Consider the following 27,758-nt stretch of genomic DNA (forward strand, 5'->3'; position numbering starts at 1 on the left):
TCTTCAACTGTCACTCCCCACAGCACTGATGCACAATGGCAGCAGTATGTACTAACAAAAAGATGCACTGCAACATTCACCAAGTCTTCTATGACAGCACCTTTCAGACTTGCGATTTCCACCATGCAGACAAGTAACAGCAGCAGAATGGGGTTTGTTCAGTGATCAGATTATCCTAGTGCCTCAAATGTATGTAAATATATTCTGGGTCAAGTGAGAGATGCCTTTGGTTTGTTTGGATAAAGTCAAACTCTAATGCGTGTTTGTTTCCTTGATATGCTACTATACAGAACTGAACTGTGTTTGAAAGTTAAGTATATTTTGAAATTTAAGAAAAGCAGATACTTGATAACACTAAGACTAGCATATTGTCCTCTAGGTCACACATCATCCTGGTTTGGAAACATGTCATTTTTCCTTCACTATTGCTGGGTTAAAATCCTGGAATTCCCTCCCTAACATTATTGTGAATGTCTAGATTCCTGATGAAGGGCTTTTGCCCGAAACGTCAATTTTCCTGCTCCTCGAATGCTGCCTGACCTGCTGTGCTTTTCTAGCACCACTCTAATCTAGACTCTGGTTTCCTGCATTTGCAGACCTTGTTTTTACCCAATATTGTGAATGTGTCTGTACCAAATGCACTACAGCAGTTCAGGGGGCCACTTCATCATCACCTTCTCAAGGGTATTTATCTAAGGGCAATAAGTACCATCCAGAATGCCTATCATCTCTGCATGAATAAAAGAAAAGTCACATCTCACGCTTCTGAACTCAAATGGATATAGGCTCAAACTTTCCTTTTATGTTAAGTCCTACATTCCTAGAATCTGTTGAGTAAGCCTTCTCTCAACTGTTCCAAATGCAATTTTATCGTTTCTTAAGTACGGAGATCAAATTTGTGCACTGTAGTCGGGTACCATCTCACCAAGGTTCTATACAGCTATAACAACACTTCCGTAATTTTAAACTCGACTCCGCTTGCATTAAAAATCTATATTCCATTTCCCTTTCTAATCACTTGCTGTGCCTGCACACTAACATTTTGCACTTCCTATACCATGATACCCATATCCCTCTGTAATTTAGAGAGTTTTTTTACTACTACTTTTGCTTCCCTTATTACTGTCTTTCTATTCTTCCTGCCAAAGTGGAAAAGTTCGCATTTTCTGACATTATACTCCATTGACTAAATCTATGCCTATTCACACAAAGAGATATGGGTATTCTCTTGATACTTTCCTAACTATCCTTGTATCATCAACAGATTTAGCTACCACGAAGCTACAAAAATTCATTGCCTTCATCCAAGTGATTGCTGTAGGTTGTAAATGATGCCATGTGGCACTCCACGGGTTATTGTTTGCTGAACCAAAAATAATAAGTTACCACTACTCTCTGCTTCAAAATAATTAAACAATCCTCCACTCATACTCATACATCCTTCATCATGAGCACTTATTTTGTCTAGCTTTCATGTGATATCTTATCAAATACCTTTTAGAAATCTAAGTACTTAACATCTACAGGTCCAATTTACCTATCTTGCTTGTTATTTTCTCAAAGAGCTACAATAAATGGCTCTAATAAAATCCCATGCTATGTGATAATGATCAGATGATTTCTTCTTGTGATGTTGATTTAAGGATAAACATTGTCCAAGAATCTGGAGATAACTTCCTGTTCTCCCCTAAACTAGTGTCATAGATCTTTTAATATCTACCCCGAAAGGGCAGATGGGGTCTTGGTTTAACATTTTAACCAACAAGTGGCATTGTCAACATTCTTTCACTACTGTACTATCGTGGGTGTTAGCCTAGATTTTTGTGTTCAAGCTTGAAGTTGGACTTGAGTCCATAACTTTCTGACTCAGAGCCAAGAATTATACATTTGATTTCCAAATTTAACAGCTCGAATAGGAGCACATTGACTCCTTGATAACAGTGCACACCAACAGCAAAGAAAACTGCAAAGAAATGTGCCTCTGTTGTCCTCCCTCTCTGAAACAACTTAGGTAGGTGTAGGTGTCAGCAGGTAACAGTGAACATGATGATGGATTTTCAATAAGTTAACCATTTCTGTATTCATTCTGACTCAGTAAATCAAAATATTTAAAATAAGGGCAAAATGTTAACAATGCGCAGCAGCACAACTAACGTATAATAAAGAGATATAGGTATATATTCAATCAAACTTATGTTGCACTTTCCACCATTGGTTCTATCATGTAGATTTTTAAAAATCTGCACATTATCTTGAAGTCAAGCACATATGTTTTTGGAAAAATAATTACCCATTCAATAAGTACATCTTTACTCACTGTCCAAGACGCACTGTTCTTTAACAAAATAGTGCATTCTGAAAATAATGAACTAACTTGTGACTTTTGCGAAACATTGAAAACAATGTAACAAAGCTAATGACAGTGTACAAATTTGAACCTTGGATCTATCCACAACATATTTCTCATCCTTCTGAACTTTTCTGGCTTTTAGTTAGAAATGCACACAGCAAGTCATAAGTTACACATTTACTTGGAAATAGTACAGGCAATAAAATCCCCTGAGCTTTGCAAAGAATACATTAAAATGTACTTTCTATGTAACTATGTCTATATTGAGAGATATTAATACTTCCTTTTGATCTCTATAATAATTATTTTGGACTTTTCTAATCCCACCAAACAACAGATCAAAAGAACACCCAGCACAATAATTCTGATATCAAGTGTATGATTACCAATCAGAATCAAGTTGAAATATTTTTTCTAATGAAAATGAAACTTTTAGCAAGAGCAAAACAGTTGCAATTCACACTCCCATGCCTGTGTTTTACACTTGATAAAATGGCCCAATTGTTTTCAATCAAATACTTAATGAGTAAAGTGAAATATCAGTGCTTATTTATGCATATTGCCATCATTTATAATGGAATATAACAGATCTTTTCCTCTATACATGCTTATTAGTGTTTTCTCAATACAAAAATCTAACCCACCGTTTTGAAACCCCATTGCACCTCAATGACCACTGCAAACTATTCTCCAGTTATGGTAAGCAGTCCACAGTATTCTTGGCTTCAAATAACTGTGTTACTCAACAGCTTAATTAAATGAGATATTCAAGTTATCCTCACTATTTGCCTAAACCCTTTTCCAACACAATAGACGATGGGAAATATTGTACGGTCTCAATCTGGGTTTGCAGAAGTTTGTATAGGACACAGACCCGAGATCTTCTGTAAGATGGAAGGGAGGCTGCTCAATCATCCGACAGCACACCAGACGGCCGAGCTCTTTGAACTACCACAGCTGCATTCCTCTTTCTGATACTTGTCCTTAGTTAAGTCACAGCCACTCTATCTTTCCACCTTCTCACATGAATTGTAACATTACATTGGCTTGGAATTATGCAAAGGTGAAGGCTAGACCAGCTTTACATAACACCACTCCCTGGACCTCACCAGCAACGCCTAGGAATTACATAGTTAAAAATCACACACCAGGTTATAGTCCAATAGGTTTAATTGGAAGCACACTAGCTTTGGGAGCGATGCTCCTGGGCTGTGATAGCTACAAAGCTGCAACATTTCAACTTCAGATTATTGTTGAGCTCTGTGTACTGTGGAATGACGCATATACAATTGCTTCTATCCTCTATTTTTAATTGCACCTTGGTGAGTCTAGCCCATCATCAACTCTAAATTTGACGGCGTTGAGAAGTTCTGTTGGTTTAGTTTCCTTAGATCATTCACTCTCTTCATTACTTAAAATAATGCCATACCAATACAAAAAAAAAAGCAGCAGAATTTAATTCCTATTTGGGCTTTTAAAATCAATGTCAGAAACATTCTGCGCGCCTGTGGGCACGAAGCCATATCAGTTACATTTCGTTGCTACAACAGGTAGCGTATGTATATACACACAGCTGTCCTGTCTCAGAATCTCTGCCTAGATTATTGTCAATGGACGAGTGTGAAAAGTGTTACGAATAGATCGCATCCAATCACGTGCCCCTTCTGGGGCTTTTGATCTCAATCGAAGTAAACAATGAAGGAAACATTATAAGAACCCTGTTCAGATCAGGGCAAGCTGTTTATGAACGATTATCTGTGCCATGGTGATTTCAACGTGTCACCACCAGCACCCTTCAATTTACTAACACTCAACATCTCATTAATCTGAATGGCAAAACAATACAGTGGAAACACAGTGCAATATTATACCTGGCTTTTTAACGTATTTTAACGACCATAGTCACTTACCGACAAGCTAAATATAACGGCAATTATTTAAGAACGAAATTCTTAAAATCAAAAATTATTAGTCTCTACACTTTATTAAAGAGCCCTGCATGATTCAGAAACTGTGATCAACTACCAGACCATTTTAGTATTTACAGGAGAGTATATTCAATCACTGGCCGGATCAAAGACGAAACAAAAGCATTTTTTGAATATTCTATGGAGGTGGCGGATGTACAGTTCTAAACTCAGTGACCCTGCCGGATACTGGAGTTGAGGCTGGTACGAGCTCTAACACGAGTCAGTTCACATAAACTGTAAGACCTGTAGCTGCTATCTCTCACCCAAGAAGCAGCGTGGGTGAGCGGTGGAGGGGGGTCCCACACATTGGCAATACACCTTTCCAAAATAAGTTAGAAGCAAATTGTAACGTTGCACGATGGCGTTGGAATCAAACCAGTCCCGCAAACGCGGAAGTCCATCGCAATCTCAGTGAATTGGGAAGCGCCAATTGTAAAATAATCAAAGCAATTATTTAATTAATAAAAAAAATAAAGGCGTTGAAATTGCCAAACATTGTTTTAGATCCACTGCCTACGTGTAAACATGTAATGGGCGGAGAAGCCCTCCCCGTCCCATAAGAAAAGCCTCGCTAAGTTTTGAATGTGGTTATGTAAAACACCTTACCATCTGGAAAAGGCAGTTCGAGCAACGAAATGAACTGGAGTTATTAAGTCGGCATAACATGGGAAAGAACTCAAATCAGGACCCAATGCTGTAAAGATTAAAAAAAACACTGTTGCTACGTGCCGTAGATATGTGCTGCATGATACAATGCACTTCCCCAAAACAAGTGGCTTTCTGAATTTCAATAACCTACTTCCATCTGGCAATGACGTTTGCAGATCGAAACAAGAAACAAAAGGCACAATTTGGGTGATTGAGTTTATATATAAATGTGGTAACATCAGCGGTGAGACTGGTCACTCTGAGAAACCATGACTGACCGCCTGGATAAAGCAAGCCCCCAGCCAGACCAGCCTGGCCGCGCCCTGCACTGGGGGCAGCATAAACTCTTAACAGGAACTTTGTCCCACACGTATTCTCAGGATCTTCGATGGTGAACCTGTAAATATCGCATCAGCCACGCCCACACAGGAGTGCGTGAGTCCTTTGTTTCTGGTTATCAGTTTCTGTGTGGGCATGTTACAAACTGGAAGGACAAGTTGCTGTAGTTAAAGTGAAGGCTCACATTAAAGTCCCTGTGCTGCAGAGTAACTTGTACGCCGATTATAAATATGCCAATGCCCAACCTTTCTCCAAGGAGGAAGCAGATTCAAAGGAGAATTAGATTATTATCTAAAATACTGTTAGTTGTAGCGAAAAGACAAGGGAGTAGCACGAGGTGAATTACTTTTTCAGAGAGCCAGCACAGGCACGATGGGCCAAATGGCCTCCTTTATGCTTTTGCATGTCTATGATTCTCGAAAATTAATCAATAATCCAGCAAGTTCCAGAAATGAAAGTACTGCAGCAATCAAATGTCAACCTGCATCCTCATGTCTTACTCCATGTGGTTTTAATGCTCTTTTTAAAAAAAAGTTGGAATTAACCTGGTATTAATATTGCCCTTTATATTTCTGCTATCTCATGCAAGCATACAAATTAGAGCAGAAGTGGGCCCTTTGACCTCTTAAGCCCGCTCCACCATTCAATATTATTATGGTTGATTTGTTTGTATTTTACATTCCACATTTCTATCTGCATAAATAACCATTGAGTCCCTTACCTAACAGCAATCTATCAACTTCCACTTTAAAAATATTAAATGACCTCACCTTCTGAGGTACAGTGTTTCAAAGTCACAGAACTCCCTAAGAGAAAATAAAACTCCTTCAATTATGTCCTAAAATGATGATCCTTAATTTTTAAATAGTTCCCCATAGTTCTGGACTATTTAAAAGAGGAAACATCTCTCCCACAAACACTTCTACAAAACCATTCAGGATGTTATATATTTCAATCAAGTCATCCCAAAACTCTACCAAACTTCAGTGGAAATAACTTTTTCTCCTCAGTAAACATTCTCTGACTTGCCTTCAAATGCCTTCCTTAAATAAGGAGATCAAAAGTAATTTGATTTACTATTGTCACATGTACGGAGGTAAAGTGAAAAGTATTGAATTGCATGCTATCGAGACTAATCATACCTTACTGAGATGTGAATTTAGCAATGCTCTGTTTAATCAAGGCATATTATCCTTGCTTTTTTGTTCAATTTCTCTAATATATAGGATAGCATTCCATTAGCTTTAATTATCCATTAATTACTTTGTCTACTCGCATACATTTTGTGATTTAGGCACTGGAATACCTAGGTCATGCTGCATCTTAGAATTCTGCAGGCATTCTCCATTAAATGTTGCTTTCTTTTTGTTCTTACCACTGAAATGAATATATTAAAACTTTCCCACATTCACCATCTGTCAGATTTTGACCATTCATTCACCTATCTCTGTCAGCATCCCCGTTCAGGTAAAAACAATGACTGCAGACGCTGGAAACCAGATTCTAGATTAGAGTGGTGCTGGAAAAGCACAGCAGTTCCGGCAGCATCCGAGGAGCAGGAAAATCGACGTTTTGGGCAAAAGTCCTTCATCAGGAATAGAGGCAGAGAGCCTGCAGGGTGGAGAGATAAATGAGAGGAGGGTGGGGGTGGGGAGAAAGTAGCATAGAGTACAATAGGTGAATGGGGGTGGGGATGGAGGTGATAGGTCAGGGAGGGGGGTGGGGGAAGGTAGCAAAGAGTACACTGGGGTGAATGGGGGTGGGGATGAAGGTGATAGGGCAGAGAGGAGGGTGGAGTGGATAGATGGAAAGGAAGATAGGCGGTAGGACAAGTCATGGGGACAGTGCTGAGCTGGAAGTTTGGAACTGGGGTGAGGTGGGGGAAGGGGAAATGAGGAAACTGGTGAAATCCACATTGATGCCCTGGGGTTGAAGTGTTCCGAGGCGGAAGTGTTCCTCCAGGTGTCGGCTGCTGAGGGAGCAGCGGTGACCATGTCCTCAGCTGAGTGGGAGAGGGAGTTGAAATGTTGGGCCACAGGGCAGTGTGGTTGATTGGTGCGGGTGTCCCGGAGATGTTCCCTAAACCGCTCTGCTAGGAGGTGTCCAGTCTCCCCAATGTAGAGGAGACTCCATCGGGAGCAACAGATACAATAAATGATATTGGTTGATGTGCAGGTAAAACTTTGATGGATATGGAAGGCTCCTTTAGGACCTTGGATGGAGGTGAGGGAGGAGGTGTGGACACAGGTTTTACAGTTCCTGCGGTGGCAGGGGAAGGTGCAATGACGGAAGGGTGGGTTGTTGAGGAGGCGTGGACCTGACCAGGTAGTCACGGAGGGAACGGTCTTTGCGGAAGGCGGAAAGGGGTGGGGAGGGAAATATATCCCTGGTGGTGGGGTCCATTTGGAGGTGGCGGAAATGTCGGCGGATGATTTGGTTTATGTGATGGTTGGTAGGGTGGAAGGTGAGCACCAGGGGCGTTCTGTCCTTGTTACGGTTGGAGGGGTGGGGTCTGAGGGCGGAGGTGTGGGATGTGGACGAGATGTGTTGGAGGGCATCTTTAACCATGTGGGAAGCGAAATTACGGTCTCTAAAGAAGGAGGCCATCTGGTGTGTTCTGTGGTGAAACCGGTCCTCCTGGGAGCAGATACGGCGGAGGTGGAGGAATTGGGAATATGGGATGGCATTTTTTGCAGGAGGTGGGGTGGGAAGAGGTGTAATGCAGGTAGCTGTGGGAGTGGGTGGGTTTGTAAAAAATGTCAGTGTCAAGTCGATCATCATAAATGGAGATGCAGAGGTCCAGGAAGGGGAGGGAGGTGTCAGAGATAGTCCAAGTAAATTTAAGGTCAGGGTGGAATGTGTTGGTGAAGTTGATGAATTCCTCAACCTCCTCACGGGAGCACAAGGTGGCGCCAATGCAGTCATCAATGTAGCGGAGGAAGTGGTGGGGTGTGGTGCCGGTGTAACTGCAGAAGATGGACTGTTCTACATAGCCAACAAAGAGACAGGCATAGCTGGGGCCCATATGGGTGCCCATGGCTACCCCTTTGGTTTGGAGGAAGTGGGAGGATTCAAAGGAGAAATTGTTAAGGGTGAGGACCAGTTCAGCCAAACGAATGAGAGTATCGGTGGAAGGGTACTGTTGGGGATGTCGGGAGAGGAAGAAATGAAGGGCTTGGAGGCTCTGGTCACGGCAGATGGAGGTGTAGAGGGATTGGATATCCATGGTGAAGATGAGGCATTGGGGGCCTTTCCACCTCTCCACTCCACCCTCCTCTCTGACCTAAACCTTCATCCCACCTCCATTCACCCAGTGTACTCTTTGCTACCTTCCCCCACCCTCCTCCCTGACCTATCACCTCCATCCCCACCCCCGTTCACCTATTGTACTCTATGCTACTTTCTCCCCACCCCCACCATCCTCTCCACCCTGCAGGCACTCTGCCTCTATTCCTGATGAAGGGCTTTTGCCGAAACGTTGATTTTCCTGATCCTCGGATGCTGCCTGAACTGCTGTGCTTTTCCAGCACCACTCTAATCTAGCGTCCCCTTTCAGTCCTTTTCACAGTATACTTTCCGCCATGCCTTTGTGTCCTTTGCACACTTGGTTACCATTCTGTTGCTTCCCTCATGTAAGTCATTGATATAAACTGTGAAAAAGCTGAAACCCAAAACAAACTCTTGCAGGATTCCACATCCTATCAATTGGTAAACGACACAATTTATTGCCAGCCATTTGGGTGGAGGTAAAAAAGAGAAGGGGAAAAAGAGCATTGGTAGCAGTAGTTTATAAAATTCTAAGAGTCACTGTGGATATGCCAAATTTCCTCAGTCTTCTGAGGAAGTAGAGACATTGGTGTGTGCTTTCTTGACCATAACATTGATGTGGATGGACCAGGACAGATTGTTGGTGATACTTACTCCTTGAGTTTGGTTGGGAACATCTGTGTCTAACATAAATAAAGGGAATTATAATGAAATGAGGATAGAGTTAACTTACATGAACTAGGCCGATACTTTAGCAGGAAATCCAACAAACAAGCAGTGGTAGACATTTAAGGAGATAATGCCTAACTCACGGCAACAATATGTCCCAGCAATGAGGAAAGATTCTAAGAATGATCAATCGCTAACCAAGGAAATTAATGAGAACATAAAGTTGAAAGAAAAGTCATATAAGGAGGCAAAAATCAGTTAACGCCCCGAAGACTGAGATAAATTCAGAAATGAGGATTAAAAAGATAAGAAAGAGATGAAATAATTTACGCGGGCATATGAGAGAAGAGCAAAAATATCTGACAACAGGAACTTCTTTAAATAAATAAAAAGTAAAAGAGCGATCAAAGTGAACATAGGTCCGTTAGAAAATGAATCTGGGGAGATGGTTATGGGAAACAAGGAAATGGCAGAGGAATTGGATAGATAGGTATTAGTGGTTACATTGGAAGATAGTTTGAGCCTTTCATTAATACTAAGGAATATGGAAAGAAATTAGTACCATCACCATCCTAGAGAAGTAGTATTAAACAAACTAATGGGCTTAATGGCAGGTAAGTGCACTCGTCCTGATGGCTTGCATTCTAGCTACAGAGTGGATGGATTGATAGCAATTTTCCGAAAATTCTTGATTGTGCAGAAATACTGGAGGACTGGACTACTGCCTCTGTGACACCTCTATTTAAAAAGGAAGGCCAAACGTGCGTAACTATAGTCTGATTAATCTAACATCCATAGTTGGAAAAGTGTTTGAATCAATTATTAAGTAACAGCTACACATTTAGAATATCAGAATCTAAATAAATAAAATCAGCATGGCTTCATGAAAGGGAAAGTGTATTGGACTAACATTTTTTGAGGAAAGCTCAATCTGAATGGACAGAGGGCAACTGGTAGAATGTGTTGTAGTTGGAATTCCAGAAGGTTTTTAACAAGATACCTCACAAAGGGTCAAGGCATAAGATAAGAGTTCTGGCGTTGAAGGTGGTATATTGGCATGGATAAAGAATTGGAATGGGGATATGGAATTCCTTTCAGATTGGCGACCTGTGACCAGCAGTGTTCCACAGGGGTTAGTGCTGTGACTATAACTGTTTACAATATTTTTAATGACTTGGAAAAATGAAGTGAGTGAGCCAAATTTACAGAAGACACAAAAATAGGTGGAAAGCAAATTGTGAGAGGGATACAAACAGTTGAAAGACAGATATTGATAGGTTAGTAAGTGGGCAAACATTTGGCAAATGCAGTATGATATGAGAAAAATGTGAAATGTGAACAAAGAACAGAGTATTATTTAAATGGAGAAAAACTGCAAAGTACTATATCACAAAGGGGCTCAGGGGCGCTTGTGCATGAAACACAAAAAGCTAGCACACAAGTGAAGCAGGTAGACAGAAAGGCTAATGGAATATTAGCCCTTATTTCAAGAGGGTTAGAGTATAAGAGTAGGGAAAGCTGACTGCAACTGTCCAAGGTGCTGGTGAGACCACATCTGGAGAACAATGAGCAGTTTCAGTCCCCCTTTTTTAAGGAAAGATAGTACTTCATTGGAGGCAGTTCAAAGAAGGTCCACTAGGTATGAAGTGATTGTCTTTTGAGCAAAGGTTAAACAGGTTGGGACTCCACTCATGAGAGATTAGACAAATTAGAGGTGATCTTATTGAAACATACAGGATTCTTAAAAGGCTTGACAGGGAAATATTTGCCCACATGCGAGAGTTTAGGAACAGAGGACATATTACCGGAATTAAGGGGTGCCATCTGAGATGAGGAGGAATTTCTTCTCTCAGGGGGTTGTGAGTCTTTGGAACTCCTTGTCAATGAGAGCTATAGGGACAGAGTCCTTGTGTATATTTAAGGCTGAGACAGCTGGGTTCTTGAACAGGAGGGGAGAATAAAGTTTTATGGAGAAAAAGCAGGAAAGTGAACTTGAGGAATGTCAGATTAGTCATGATCCTATTGAATGGCAGAGCAGGCTCAAAGGGCTGAACAGCTGACTCACGTTACTATTTCTTACGGTTCTTATTTGTGAGTCATTTGACACCAGTAGGTTTAGCACAGTATTGAGGGTAATCTCTTGTCAAGAGTCAATGACAGCCAGGAAGTGTGTGACAATGAATGCTGACTTGGTGAAAACAACGCAGTTTTCAAACCACCAATTAACAGTCAGATGATGCTGACCAATTATGCACAGAAACAGAAGGGGAAGTGAAATCCCAACAGTTGCTGTGGTGGGATTTAAACCCATGTCCCCCAGACAATCAGGTCACTTTTGAGACTACGAGTCCAACAACATTATTGCTATTTGTCTGACAAATAATTGCCTTATCTCCTCCCATGCTTATTTTGCTATTCATTTTAAAATCTATGTCCTCTCATTACCAATCCTGCTGAGCAGTTTCTCCTCACTTAAACCAGATATTTCCTCATCAAGCCGTTCAGAAATACTAGTACACACATCTGGAGCAGATAAGGCTTGAACTACCACTACACCACAAGAGCCCTTTGCCCAAATGTATTTATTTTTATTTTTCCTTCGTCTACTTCCTTTTGTTTCCTATTTTGATATACAGCAGTGCTCCAACACACAACTGAATGTTCTTTTCTCCCATCACCAAATCACCCGTAGTATTTTGTCACCTCTCAATCACCACCAATTAATCACCCATGTTCTCCAATTGATTATTTTGCATGTGAAGCCCATTAAGGGCAATTCAGAGTGTCAAAGATGAGGTTGGGGAAGGGAAAGATGAATGGCTAAATCAAACTGTAGTTGAAAGGAGAGATAACACACTCCCTGCAGTGCACACCTCTCTAATGGCAGCGATAGCATTGGTAAACACCACGTGCTCCCTCTCCAAGGATACCCAGCCACAAACGTAGCTGTAGAAGAGAGGCAGAGGGTTGGTAGAGATGACCCCCTCCACATTCCACTATCAGGAGCAGTTAATAGGAGCAAACCCACAAGGAGATCTTCCAACTTGCCAACATCTGTCTGCATCTTTGGATGCCCAAAGATCAGGAGTGAGGGGTGGAAGTGCAACCAGAAGCACAGCAAAAGATTTTTCAAGTAACTAAAAGAGGGTGCAGTTCCCCACACCAATATATGCATGGCCCATGGAATCCACAAAATAAACAGTTCGGCTGGGAGTCTGTGAATCACTACAATTTATGGTTATGATTGCCACGTGCAATACCCTCTACCCCAGAACCCCGGTGGAAAATGGGAGAACTTCAGCTTAGCAACCCCATCCATGAATCCAGGCAGCGGATGAAGAGGTAGAAGTGGATGGTTTGCAGCAGGAACCCACACAAAAAGGATTTTGGTGCCAGGCGGAATGAAACAAAGGGCATTTCCATGAGGTAACTCAGGTTGCAGGGTCCTGAGGGAGATTGGAATTTAGACCCGAGAATGGATATGCACAGACAGGATCCCACCGCATACATGAACATCCTCTAACTAGTGTCCCGAGCTAGTAACAGATGGCATCACCCACAATCTGAATGCCCACTGCTGCCTAAGCTTGCCAATTCCTGTGGCAATATCCAGACAAGGCCTCTCCCACCTAGCACCTCCCTGGCTCTGGTCACCTCCGGGGCCTCAACCCTCTCCTCCACTGGCCACTTGAATCTACGATGATGGAGGTGTGCATTCCTGAGTAGCAGATCGCTGAAGGATAACCACAACTCCTGGCAGTGGGAAGATCCAAGGTGAAGTGGCTGTATTTCAGACATCAATCAGCTCCTGGTAAAAGACAAGCACCACAAGATCTCTCAGGCCAATCTACCAGGATGTAAACTACACTTTCCAGGTGCAACAGTTGATCAAAAGCCACCCTGAGGAAGGGTCACTGGACCCAAAATGTTAACTCGGATTTTTCTTTACAGATGCCAGCAGACCTGCTGAGCTTTTCCAGCAAATTCTGTTTTTGTTTCTGATTTATATTGTCTGCTATCTAACTCTATGTTTGGAATCTTAAAAGTACCGGAGTGACCTGGCTTTGAAGAGAAATGTGAAAGAATCATGCAGGTAAGTCCAGTGAGGCCTATCTCAATGTCATGGACTGCACACTCCATCTGTAACTAAATTCCAAGCATAAACATGAAATTCTCGCTAGAGAGCAGTGAGTTGATCATGAAGGGGGATTACCGATTATTAACGACCTTATTAACTGTGCACAAACCTCACCTATGGACTTTGTCATCCGATACTTTTCAACTTCTCAAGTTATGGCACCTATCCAATTCCACTTGCAGTAGGTATAGGAAGTGTACACCGAGAGACCTGCGTCACAGATGCACTGCCATTTAGCACTGAAAGGCTGCTGAAGGACACATTATGTGCAGTGCAGGGTGCCAGCTCACAGGTTGGATCAGACTGTATTTTAGGGCTGTTTCATGGCTCTCATCAAGCTCACTCACTTAGTATCATCTGCATGCATGTAGCTTCTGTGCCTGGTAGCACACTGCCACTTCAGGCAGACCCTAAAGGCTTTTAGCACTGCCATCTTGACATACTTTTTCATGTAGACATACAGACAGGCTACTTGACAGGAGTCATCTGTCCATTGTGGGTTGTGATGTGGAGGCACACCAAGATGTCAATCAGAAACCCGCAGCATATGCCAATTGCCAGCGTGGCAAATACATTGGACTTTTTCAAAAAAATGGAAGTGATTGGGAGCTAGTCCTCAGTACAACAAAGGAAGGGGACTGTTGTCCCTCAGGGGCCTGGTCCCATCAGTCAAGGGCACAGTCTGCACACAGTCCGGGGGCTTGGCGATGGTCATTTGTATGCTTGCACTGGTCATGTTTGGGGATATATCTGAGCACAGTCCAGGGAGTAGTTGATGGTTAGGCCTGTTGGGCATCACAAGCAATCAGGGCAATCACATAATTCTGACTGGGGAGCTGCAAAGATAGTGGTCAAGGCTCTGGTCAGCCATGTCTAAGGGCTGTTGGTTGAACTCAATACAATCAGTGGTCTGAAGTCAATACAATCCTGGGAATCTATGTGTTGATTGCTTCGGAGAGTGTGGGGAGGGTGGGTCTGCAGGAGAATGTGGGGTCTCATTGCCAATAAGGAGGTGGGAGAGTTCAGGCTCAGCAGGAAAGCCAGAGGTACGTGTTGAAGTGGTGACAATGAAGGTGACAGGGTAAATTCAAGGTTTGATTGGGATATACAGTACAGATTCAGGGTGCAGTGTTTCATCACTTTCTGTATCTTGTTCCCGTTCTGTCAGTGTGAATTCATTAATAGTTAACCTTGAGGAATGCACCTGAACAGATTGGTTACCATGCATTCAAATTACTGTCTTTCCCTCACTTTTTATAACAATACTCAGACCTTTTCACTCTTTCTGCCCATCTGTTTTGTAATATATCTTTTCCCCTTATGATGGGGTCTTCTTTTTTGGTCAATGGTCAGGGAAAGGAGGGAGTAACTGAGAGGAAGTCAAGGGAACCCGGAAGGCAAGAATATGGGAACATCTGCCTTTATAATTTGCCGAAGTTTTGGGTTCCTTCTTCTTGTTTGGATGAGAGAGTGAAGGGTGCAAGGTGGATGAAAAAAATTGACCACTACAATGTGGTACAGGAAACCATTCATGCAGGGAAAGCAAGAGGAATGGACTGACAGTAGGGGATAGTACAGTGAGGGACATAGACACCGTTCTGTGCAGCCAAGAGCTTGAATCCAGAAAGCTATCTTGCTTACTTGGTGCTGGGGTTGGGGCATCTGTTCAGGGTTGGACAGAGAGACTCCAGTTACCATTGTCCATGTAAGTACCAATGACATTGTATATCCTTATGGTGCCTTTCTGTTTGGACAGCATGCAAGGATAGACATTAGACTGGTCAGCGAAATCTCTTGGATAAGAGCCTCCTGATTGTTACCTGAGAAAAAGTGAGGACTGCAGATGCTGGAGAGCAGAGTTGAAAATGTGGTGCTGGAAAAACACAGCAGGCCAGACAGCATCCGAGGAGCAGGAGAATCGCGTTTCGGGCATAAGCCCTTCTTCAGGAATGAGGTTGGTGTGCCAAGCGGGCTGAGATAAAAGGTAGGGGGAAGGGAATTTGGGGGACGGGCGCTGGGAATACGATAGGTGGAAGGTGGTGAGGGTGAGGGTGATAGGCTGGAGAGGGGGTGGGGGCGGAGAGGTCAGGAAGAAGATTGCAGGTCAAGAGGGCGGTGCTGAATCCGGGGGGTGGGACTGAGATAAGGTGGGGTGAGGGGAAATAAGGAAGCTGGAGAAATCTACATTTATCCCATGTGGTTGAAGGGTTCCTAGGCGGAAGATGAGGCGCTCTTCCTCCAGGCGTCGTGTGGTCAGGGTCTGGCGATGGAGGAGGCCAAGGACCTACATGTCCTTGGCGGAGTGAGAGGGGGAGTTAAAGTGTTCAGCCATGGGGCAGTTGGGTTGGTTGGTGCGGGTGTTCCAGAAGTGTTCCCTGAAACGTTCCGCAAGTAGGCGGCCTGTGTCCCCAATGTAGAGGAGACCACATCAAGTGCAGTGGATACAGTAAATGATATGTGTGAAGGTGCAGGTGAACTTGCAACAGATATGGAAGAATCCATTGGTGCCTTGGAGGGAGGTGAGGGGGGAGGTGTGGGCGCAAGTTTTGCACTTCTTGCGGTTGCAGGGGAAGGTGCCGGGAGTGGAGGTTGGGTTGGTGGGGGTGTGGACCTGATGAGGGAGTCGCGGAGAGAGTGGTCTCTCCGGAACGTTGATAGGGGAGGGGAGGGAAATATATCCCTGGTGGTGGGGTCTGTTTGGAGGTGGCGGAAATGACGAAGGATGAGACCTTAGCAGAAGCCTCACCTTCATCCCCCTACGCTCCTGAATCAGTGAGTTCGACACGCAACTAGACATTGAGCATTTCTTCCGCCACCTTCGCCTCCGCGCCTACTTCTTCAACCAAGGCTCTCGCCCAGCCTCTGATGACCCCTTCTCCCGCCTCCAACACACCCCATCCACCTGGACACCCCGTGCTGGCCTCTTACCCGCCTGCGATCTCTTCATATCTAACTGCCGCCGCGACATTGACCGCCTCAACCTGTCCACCCCTCTCACCGACTCCAACCTCTCACCCTCACAACACTCAGCCCTCCACTCCCTCTGCTCCAACCCCAACCTCACCATCAAACCAGCAGACAAGGGAGGCGCGGTAGTAGTTTGGCGCACCGATCTTTACACCGCTGAAGCTAGACGCCAACTTGCGGACAACTCCTCCTACTGCCCCCTCGACCATGACCCCACCTCCCACCACCAAACCATCATCTCCCAGACTATCCATAACCTCATCACCTCAGGAGATCTCCCATCCGCCACCTCCAAACTCATAGTCCCACAACCCCGCACCGCCCGTTTCTACCTCCTGCCCAAAATCCACAAACCTGACTGCCCCGGCCGACCCATCGTCTCAGCCTGCTCCTGCCCCACCGAACTCATCTCTGCATACCTCGACACGGTCCTGTCCCCCTTAGTCCAAGAACTCCCCACCTACGTTCGGGACACCAGCCACACCCTCCACCTCCTCCATGATTTTCACTTCCCCGGTCCCCAACGCCTTATCTTTACCATGGACATCCAGTCCCTTTACACTTCCATCCCCCATCACGAAGGCCTCTAAACCCTCCGCTTCTTCCTCTCCTGCTGACCCAACCAGTACCCTTCCACTGACACCCTCCTTCGACTGACTGAACTGGTCCTCACTCTTAACAACTTCTCCTTCCAATCCTCCCACTTCCTCCAAACCAAAGGAGTAGCCATGGACACCCGCATGGGCCCCAGCTATGCCTGTCTCTTCTTCGGATATGTGGAACAGTCCATCTTCCGCAGCTACACTGGCACCAACCCCCACCTTTTCCTCTGCTACATCGATGATTGTATTGGCGCTACCTCGTGCTCCCACGAGGAGGTTGAACAGTTCATTCACTTTACTAACACCTTCCACCCCGACCTCAAATTTACCTGGACAATCTCAGACTCCTCCCTCCCTTTCCTAGACCTCTCCATTTCTATGAGAGAAAGTAGAAGAAGGGCTTATGCCCGAAACGTCGATTCTCCTGTTCCTTGGATGCTGCCTGACCTGCTGCGCTTTTCCAGCAACACATTTTCAGCTCTCCATTTCTATCTCAGGCGACCGACTCAACACGGTCACTTACTATAAAGCGACCGACTCCCACACCTACCTAGATTACACCTCCTCCCACTCTGCCCCCTGTAAAAATGCCATCCCATATTCCCAATTCCTTCGCATCCGCCGCATCTGCTCCCAGGAGGACCAATTCCAATACCGAACAACCCAAATGGCCTCCTTCTTCAAAGACCGCAATTTCCCCTCTGACGTGGTCGACAATGCTCTCCATCGCACCTCCTCCACTTCCCGCTCCTCTGCCCTTGAACCCTGGCCCTCCAATCGCCACCAGGACAGAACCCCACTGGTCCTCACCGTCCACCCCACCAACCTCCAGATGCATCATATCATCCTTCGTCATTTCCGCCACTTCCAAACAGACCTCAGCACCAGGGATCTATTTCTTTCCCCCACCCCTATCAACGTTCCGGAGAGACCACTCCCTCCGCGACTCCCTCGTCAGGTCCACACCCTCCACCGACCCAACCTCCACTACCAGCACCTTCCCCTGCAACCGCAAGAAGTGCAAAACTTGCGCCCACACCTCCCCCCTTACCTCCCTCCAAGGCCCCAATCGATCCTTCCATATCTGTTGCAAATTCACCTGCACCTCCACACACATCATTTACTGTATCCACTGCACCCGATGTGGTCTCCTCTACATTGGGGACACAGGCCGCCTACTTGTGGAAGGTTCCAGGGAACACCTCTGGGAAACCCGCAGCAACCAACCCAACTGCCCCATGGCTGAACACCATGCAGGTCCTTGGCCTCCTCCATCGCCAGACCCTGACCACACGACGCCTGGAGGAAGAGCACCTCATCTTCCGCCTAGGAACCTTCCAACCACATGGGATGAATGTAAACTTCTCCAGCTTCCTCATTTCCCCTCCTCCCACCTTATCGCAGTCCCAACCCCCGGATTTAGCACCGCCCTCTTGACCTGCAATCTTCTTTCTGACCTCTCCGCCCCCACTCCTTCTCCGGCCTATCATCCTCACCCTCACCTCCTTCCACCTATCGTATTCCCAGCACCCCTCCCCCAAATTCCCTCCTCCCTACCTTTTATCTCAGCTGCTTGGCACATCAGCTTCAATCCTGAAGAAGGGCTTATGCCTTCTCCTTGGATGCTGTCTGGCCTGCTGTGTTTTTCCAGCACCACATTTTTTGATTGTTACCTGAGCCATGTATCAATTAGCAGAGAGCACATAAAATGTGAGAGGATGGATTCCAGCTGGTCAGCCCTGCCCCATCCTCCTGTGAATGTTGCTGGATGGTAAACAATTCACTGGAGGAAAAGGGTTCATAATTATTCCCATCCTCTACCACACTCCTAGCCAAGCTGTTCCTGTACTGCTACAGCACTGGCACCTCCCCAGCAAAGTGGAAAATTACCAAACTACCACAGTACGAAACTAGACTGGTTTGGTGATTGCTTTGCTTTCCAGCCTCTGAATTCTGCCTCTACTTTTGCCCATAAGCCAAATAATACTTGGCAGGCCTTGCAGAATCATGGAATTACTTCCTGATCAACAAACAAGATGGGCTTGGCTCCTTTGATAGCCCCTAGAGCTTTCTGAAAAAATGTCTGGGTATTTAATTAGGACTTCACTCAGGCAGCCATTTACTAATCAAGAAAATGTGGAGCCAATCAAGGTGAATCTTTCTCAACCAATTTAACCCCATCAGGCTTGGGCCTAACCTTTAATTACCATCAGTGGTAACTGAATCAGCTGCTTCTTGTATGAGACCAGAACTGAAGTTGTACTCTTAATCTGTAAACATTCCCTGATATACGTTTTCAATCTAGCCAAGGTCTTACATGAATCTAAGGGCTGGAGTCCAGGCTGAATTTTGTTCAAGAGTGATTCTGCAATCACTAATATAGCCGTGCCAGTAACAACCTCCGTTAGAACCAGGTGACCATTTAACCAGACGTTTATTTTGATTGGTTCTGGTTTGGATATTGCTAAGCAATTTAACTGCTCCAAACCAGATGTAGGTGGACTTTCCTGGGTGTGCACTCTCTTGGATACCGGCCTATGAGTTCTGTTTCTCAATTCAGCCCAATGGGATTCTTTTGCTGTCTCAGTTCACATACTGGCAGAAACTATAATGGCATGCCAGCCCAGATCCTGAAGAAAATGTAACCCATTTGGCCAAAGCTTAGCTTTGTTTTGGGATTTTGCCATGGGCTAATCTACAATCCTGCTGTTCAGGATATATCCTGAGTGAGGCTACGCAACTGCTTTCACTCAAGTGGTGTCCCCCAAGCTCAGTTGGACTGTTGACGGTGTCCACATCCATTGGCCTACCCTGTAACTCATATGCTGAAAATGTGTTGCTGGAAAAGCGCAGCAGATCAGGCAGCATCTAAGGAACAGCTAAGCCTGCTGGACACACTTTCCTCATTCCTGAAGAAGGGCTTATGCCCAAAACGTCGATTCTCCTGTTCCTTAGATGCTGCCTGACCTGCTGCGCTTTTCCAGCAACACATTTTCAGCTCTGATCTCCAGCATCTGCAGTCCTCACTTTCTCCTGTAACTCATATGCTCCACTTGCCATATTTTCTAATGATAAAGCCAATTGCAGTGCCAGTTTGAAGTCCAGTTGGGCTTCAGCTAGTAGACACGTTGCATGGTTACATCATTAATCCCACTTTCGTCGCCACTGAAATGACTCTTTAGAGGCTGATATCCTATCACCAAGTTACCCTTTATTTACACGTGCACAGTACCTGACACTGATCCAGTTTCCTCAGAGCCGGCTCTCAGAGTGAACAGAAGCTCTGACACTACTGTTTGTCTCTGTCAGCTAGGGCTCCCTGATTGGACCAGGTTAACAGCCCCAATCAGGGAACTCATATTCTATGATGTCCACCTGGCTGACCTGGTTACAATCACTACATTGCACTTTTTCAGAATGTATAGAGGAGTTGATTATTTAAATGAAAAAAAAGACTGCAAAAGCTGCAGAACAAAAGGTCTGGGGAGTTCCCTCGCATGAATCACAAAACATTAGCATTCAAGTTCATCAGATATTAGAGAAGGCAAATGGGATGTTGGCCTTTATTTCAAAGGGAATGGCCTATAAAAATAGGGAAATCTTGCTAAAACTATTCAGGTACTAGTCAGACTACACCTGGAGTATTGTGAACCATTTTGGGTTCTTTATCTGTGGGAAGATATATTGGCGTTGGAGGCAGTCCAAAGAATGTTCACCAGGTTGATTCTGAATATGGAGGGATTTTCTTATCACAAGAGTTGAGCAGATTGGGCTTGTGCTGATTGAAGTTTAGAAGAATGAGAGGTGACCTTATTGAAACAAATAAGTTTCTTAGGGGGTTGACAGGGTGGATGCAGAGGGGTTATTTTCCCTTGTGGGAGAATCTAAGACCAGAGGCACAATCTCAGGTTAAGAGGTCACCGATTTAAGACCAAGATGAGGAAGATTTTATTTTAGAAAATATCTCAGACTGCTGAACATATAAATAGCAATTGAGGTGATCAGCATAGATGCAGTTAAGAGGAAGCTGGATAAACACATGAAGGGGAAAAAAAATAGAAGGATATGTCAGAGGATGTGAGGAGGCTCATACAGAGTTTAGTCATAGCATGGACCTGTTATTCAGAAATACCTGACTCTGTTCTGTAAATACAATATAAACAAGAAGGCCAACACTTTTCAAAGATTATTGGTGGTATCCCGACCTCACCATCAAGCCAGCGGATAAAGGGGGCGCAGTGGTAGTCTGGTGCACTGACCTCTACAACGCTGAAGCCAAACGCCAACTCGAGGACACCTCTTCCTACCGCCCCCTCGACCATGACCCCACCCCCATCACCAAAACATCATCTCTCAGACCATACAGAACTTCATCACCTCAGGAGATCTCCCACCCACAGCTTCTAACCTCATAGTCCGGGAACCCCGCACTGCCCTCCTTCCCAAGATCCACAAGCCTGACCACCCTGGCCGACCCATTGTCTCAGCATGCTCCTGCCCCACTGAACTCATTTCTACCTACCTCGATACTGTCCTATCCCCCCTAGTCCAGGAACTCCCCACATACGTTCGAGACACCACCCACACCCTCCACCTCCTCCAAGACTTCCGTTTCCCCGGCCCCCAACGCCTCATCTTCACCATGGATATCCAATCCCTCTACACCACCATCCGCCATGACCAGGGCCTCCAAGCCCTCCATTTTTACCTCTCCCGACGTCCCCAACAGTACCCTTCCACGGACACTCTCATTTGTTTGGCCGAACTGGTCCTCACCCTTAACAATTTCTCTGTCGAATCCTCCCACTTCCTCCAGACCAAAGGGGTAGCCATGGGCACATGTATGGGCCCCAGCTATGCCTGTCTCTTTGTTGGCTACGTAGAACAGTCGATCTTCCGTAATTACACCAGCACCACTCCCCACCTCTTCCTCCGCTACATTGATGACTGCATTGGCGCCACCTCGTGCTCCCGCGAAGAGGTTGAGCAATTCATCAACTTCACCAACACATTCCACCCTGACCTTAAATTTACCTGGACCATTTCTGACACCTCCGTCCCCTTCCTGGACCTCTCCATCTCCATTAATGACGACCGAGTTGACACTGACATTTTTTACAAACCCACCGACTCCCACAGCTACCTGGATTACACCTCTTCCCACCCTACCTCTTGCACAAATGCCATCCCATATTCCCAATTCCTCCGCCTCCACCATATCTGCTCCCAGGAGGACCAGTTCCACCACAGAACACACCAGATGGCCTCCTTCTTTAGAGACCACAATTTCCCTTCCCACGTTTTTAAAGATGCCCTCCAACGCATCTCGTCTACATCCCGCACCTCCGCCCTCAGACCCCACCCCTCCAACCGTAACAAGAACTGAACGCCCCTGGTGCTCACCTTCCACCCTACCAACCTTCGCATAAACCAAATCATCCGCCGACATTTCCGCCACCTCCAAACAGACCCCACCACCAGGGATATATTTCCCTCTCCACCCCTTTCCGCCTTCTGCAAAGACCGTTCCCTCCGTGACTACCTGGTCAGGTCTACGCCCCCCTACAACCCACCCTTCCATCCTGGCACCTTCCCCTGCCACGGTAGGAACTGTAAAACCTGCGCCCACACCTCCTCCCTCACCTCTATCCAAGGCCCTAAAGGAGCCTTCCACATCCATCAACATTTCAACTCCCCTTCCCACTCTGCTGAGGACATGGAGGTCCTGGGCCTCCTTCACCGCCGCTCCCTCACCACCAGACGCCTGGAGGAAGAACGCCTCATCTTCCGCCTCGGAACACTTCAACTCCAGGGCATCAATGTGGACTTCAACAGTTTCCTCATTTCCCCTTCCCCCACCTCACTCTAGTTCCAAACTTCCAGCTCAGCACTGTCCCCATGACTTGTCTGGACTTGTCCTACCTGCCTATCTCCTTTTCCACCTATCCACTCCACCCTCTCCTCCCTGACCTATCACCTTCATCCCCTCCCCCACTTACCCATTGTACTCTATGCTACTTTCTCCCCACCCCCACCCTCCTCTAGCTTATCTCTCCCCGCTTCAGGCTCTCTGCCTTTATTCCTGATGAAGGGCTTTTGCCCGAAACGTCGATTTCGCTGCTCCTTGGATGCTGCCTGAACTGCTGTGCTCTTCCAGCACCACTAATCCAGAAACTGGTTTCCAGCATCTGCAGTCATTGTTTTTACCTCGTTCAGAGAGCAGTTTGTCTACTTGACCAGTAGGATCGCCAGAACAAAAAAAATATAAGGCAGAGAGACTTACTTTAAAAAGTAAAAAAAAATCAAGCTTCTTGGATACTTCAGTTGTAAATGTCATGCACAATATACACAACATGATGCAGATGAGGAACTACTCAGATTACTTCCTTGAGCTGTACTGAATTAGTTGGGGAACCAGTGGCCTGTGTCATTGCATAACTAAATGTTGAATGACAAAAAGGCTTGGAATATAGGTGCTGCCATCTGCAGGTGAATAACCTGTAGACTTGAGGTACTTTCCCATATCATAAATGGCCATCTGTACAAGGTTTTGGTAGAACTACAATAAGCCATGGCTCAGCTGGTAGTGCTATGAATTCAAAGATCCACTCAAGTCCCACTCCAGAAACATGGGTAGGAATTTTGCATTCTCACCAGTGTGTGTTAGCAGTGGAGGAAGGCATAAAATTGGGCACCATGGCAATGGTACAATACCCATGGTCTGCCTTCCCCGACTTACCCCTGAGTAAAACAATTCAGCCCATAAGAACAAAAGTCTTGGTTGACATGCCAGTGCAGGTTTGATGGATTGCACCACTCTCAAAGGAGCTGTCCTTCAGATGGGACATTAAAGATGCACATTAAAGATCTCTCAGATGCACATAAAAAGTTTGTATGAAACTATTTCAAAGAAAAATGGGCGAGTTTACCATTGGTGTCAAGACCAGTATTTATCTTTCAAATAACATCACTACAGCAGGTTATATGGTCTTTAACATTGTTTCTTTATGGCAATTTGTTTGTACATTGGCTACTACATTTCAACATTACAGCAGTCACTATAGTGCAAAAGTCCTTTATTGGCTTAAAGAACTTTGAAATGCTCTGAGGTCATGACAGGTGCAGCATAAATGAAAGACTTCACGCTATTCAGGAGTGAGGGGGAACAGGGAAATTAAAACAGAAAGAGGGAGGGGAAGGAAATAAACATTGAGCAATAACTATTTTTCTTGGGAACAAAGAATAGATTTGATTTTCCAATCAGAATTTCTAAATATGCAATAACTTCCTTTACTATCAAAACTGAACTTTAAATTCCAAAAGATCTTTTCCATTCTTTATAGTGGTCCTAATCAGCTTTATTAAGCAATGTAAGTTTTATTTCTGACAAAAGTTTTATGATAAAAATTGTTTCCTAGCATTTGCTGTTAAACCGATATTCATTGATACGAATTTAAGTATTTTTTTCCGTTGCAGGACAATCAGTTGAACAATTAGACTGCCAAAAGTTAATATGCGACAAGTTATTGCCATAATAGAGGATCAGAAATGCACTTACAAAGCATTTTTCATTGTTTAGTTCAAAATGATCCATGTTAGGTTGAGTTGTTTAACACCCATTTATGGAAGGGCTAAAATCAAGCCAGTTCAAATGCTGCTAGCATTCACCTCTGATTAACCATTGCAAGAAACAACATAAACAACTGAAACATATGAAATCTACTACAATGCATTTTGAGGGGATTACATCTGAAAATAAAATACGTATCTATTCACACCTTTCTTTGTATGTTTGAATTGAGTTTCCTTAATAGTGTAGCCAATTCAGATCCAAAAATAATTACTTAACAGTGATATATATTCATGGATAACATATACATTAGTGGCGGATCTAAATTAGTGGGGGATCTACAGTAGTGGGTGAATGAATTGCCGGTATATTAAAGACCTGTGAGGACTGGAAGGTTTCTTCACTCTGTGCTGAGTTGTGTTAATGTTGTAATTAGTATTCCTCAGCAAAGGATGGAAAAGAAAGTACCACTACTGTCTCAGATTTTATTGCAAGCTGAAAGAATTAAAGTTTGAGTGTTAAGATCCTACTTTTTTTAAATAGGCACTTCTTAGGAGTTTCCATTAGTGATCACCACTAAGAGCATCCATTGAAAAAAATCAGACCTTTAAAGTCAGGCATGACTCATAAATGACATGTGGCTGCAACAGCAGATGTCTTTTGCACCTATGAAACTGAACTTCAGCTGGATTCAGCATCTTCAGAAGAGAATGGAAGACAATGTGAAGAAAAAGCACTAAGAGTAAAAAGATGGGATGTGGAGATGCTGGTGTTGGACTGGGATGGACAAAATCAGAAGTCATACGACACCAGATCATGGTCCAATAGTTTGATTTAAAATCACAAGCTTTCAGAGCGCTGGTCCTTCATCAGATGGCGATACCAGCTGAGTTGTTTTTCTCAATGTGTAAGTGTTTGCTGGTATGTCTCAGCACTATTTCAAATAGCACAAAATCAGTGATCTAAGTAATCACTTCAACATGTAGTTTTAGCTCGAGAATTAGGGTGATTCATGTTCTTTGCGTCATTAATGTTCCACTCTGTAACCAATAGAAACTTATCTTACATTGCTTAGGCACACTGACTGCTTGTTGATGCAACTCATTCCTATGTTGCAATTGTGAACAAAGTTCAGGTACAGGGATTACTTATTTCTCCAGTCATCAAATTTCCCTGTATTATTCTCTTCTCACTAAGTTTCTCATTCAACCACAACTTTTAATTATTTCTTGTTGTCCTAAGGGGTATTGGTTGCAGTGGTGACAATCAAAGTGTTACTCATGTCTCTATCTCAAGAGCATCAGGGAGTCTGGGATCAGTCATGTGCCCACTACATCTGTATATAGTGCTTTGGACAAGCCTCCAATTTTACGATCATGATTGAATTTTAATTTTATTTAATATCAAACACATATGTTTGATATTAAATAAAACACAGACTCCCTGATGCTCTTGAGATAGAGACATGAGTAACTCTCTGATTGTCACCACTGCAACCAATACCCCTTAGGACAACAAGAACAGCAGGCAAAGAAAATAGAGCTCTGGATGCTGGAAATCTGAAACAAAAACAGAAATTGCTTGAAAATCTCAGCCGGTCTGGCAGTATCTGGGGAGAGAAATCAGAGTTAATGTTTCAGGTCCAGTAACTCTTCTTCAGAACAGCAGACACCACAAGCTGCAAGTTCCCCTTCAGGTTACACTATCCATTATTTCACTGTCACTAGATCAAAATTCTGGAAACACCAGCAGTTGTTCAAGAAGACAACTCAACATTATCTTAATTCTCAATGGCAATCAGGCATGGGAAACTGACCGTCCTTTGTAGAATCCATTCATTTTCCATTGCATTAAAATCATGCGGTGAAGATGAAAATTCTTCAAATTAAGCAGACCAGGTGGCTTCTGGCATGCATTGAGTTTGAGATCTCAGGCTTGTGGTGGCAGCATGATTGTCCAATGATGAGTGAGTGTCATGGGTTTAGAAAGAGTTAAATCAGGTAAGCTTCTTATTGCTAAACAGTGACCTCTGGTGGAAGCTGTATGGATGGATATCAGTATTTAATCTGGCTTGGACTCTTGGAAAGGCTCATAACTACATAATGGTCAGTTAGTTGATGTATTTCAAAATAACTGCCACCTGCAGAATCATGTTATAGTCAGTAACTCAATGAGGACAACGCTGTAAGTCTTACACAGCATATAATATGTGTACCCACCAAGCAGTGAAACATGATTCCAACTTGAGGTTCCAACTTTGAAATTTATATAATGATACCATTTCAAAGTTATGTAACTTGTGGTTAGAGGAATATTCAGGATAAGGTATCCTTGAGACAATCAATAAGCCACTCTAATATTTAATTACCATACTCCAATCAAACTTTTATTTAATCAAATTCATTCTTAATCATACATTTCAAAGACATTTCATAAATTATGAAAGTAGATGCATTTGGGAAGCTATGTGTAAGTTGGAGATACCATCTTTTACTAATTAAAAGAGCTTAAATATTAAATCCTTATTAACTATAGATGTTCAGAATCAAGACATCTCATTAAAACATTCTCATTCCATTTGAATCCTCTTTTGCTTATTTCAATCTAAAAGCAATGATGTCATCATTAGAGGTGGATGCAGCATGTCTTCTGCTATTAAAATAGTAAACCATGAAGTTGAAATTCTTGCTAAAGACAATCCGATTGCATAGCTTGGGAAACAATAGATACATTGTCTTGCAACATTAGAAGGAAGTTAACTGTAAGGATTGGAGATCAGTCATCTCTACTTCAGGACATAACTGCAGGAGCTCCTCAGGGTAATGTCCTAGACCCAACCATCTTCAACTTCTTCATCAGTTATCATCTCTCCATCATAAGGTCAGAAGTCAGGATGTTCAGTGTCGATTACACATTGCTAAGCACTATTCATGATTTTGCCTATACTGATGTTATCAATGTCCAAATGCAGAAAACCCTGGACAATATCTAGGTTTAGGCTGACAAGTGGCACATGACATTCATGCCACACAAGTGGCTCTAAGTACCTCATGGGTGTCCAGTCTTAAATTGTAAGATATGTTCAAAGCTATTTAACATGTGATAGTGCCAGAAAACATATCGTAAGGTATTATCAGTGTGAAGTCAGAACTCTGCCTCCACAAAGACTCAACCATACCGTCATGTACAGATGCATCTGTGGCAGACAGATTGGTGGTGACTAGAACAAATATGTTTT

The 27,758-nt window shown here is 44.1% G+C and overlaps 1 protein-coding gene and 1 long non-coding RNA gene across 2 annotated transcripts in view; one reads left to right on the plus strand and one right to left on the minus strand.

Moving 5' to 3' along the window:
* Positions 1-5,061, minus strand: part of rbm47 (RNA binding motif protein 47) — a 264,038-nt gene extending 258,977 nt beyond the window's left edge. The window contains exon 1 of the mRNA XM_043692551.2: positions 4,927-5,061. The gene's annotated coding sequence lies outside the window, so the exon portion shown is untranslated. The remainder of the gene's footprint in view (positions 1-4,926) is intronic.
* An 8,083-nt stretch (positions 5,062-13,144) lies between these two features.
* On the plus strand, positions 13,145-27,150 carry LOC148152135 (uncharacterized). Its single transcript, XR_015758107.1, has 3 exons — positions 13,145-13,336; positions 15,138-15,365; positions 25,064-27,150. It is a non-coding gene; the product is annotated as an uncharacterized LOC148152135 (long non-coding RNA).
* Positions 27,151-27,758: the final 608 nt, after the last annotated feature.

The sequence above is a fragment of the Chiloscyllium plagiosum genome, unplaced genomic scaffold (genome assembly GCF_037043375.1).
Source record: "Chiloscyllium plagiosum isolate Xiang-an unplaced genomic scaffold, Cpla_swu_hap1 HiC_scaffold_1, whole genome shotgun sequence".
Taxonomy (NCBI): Eukaryota; Metazoa; Chordata; class Chondrichthyes; order Orectolobiformes; family Hemiscylliidae; genus Chiloscyllium; species Chiloscyllium plagiosum.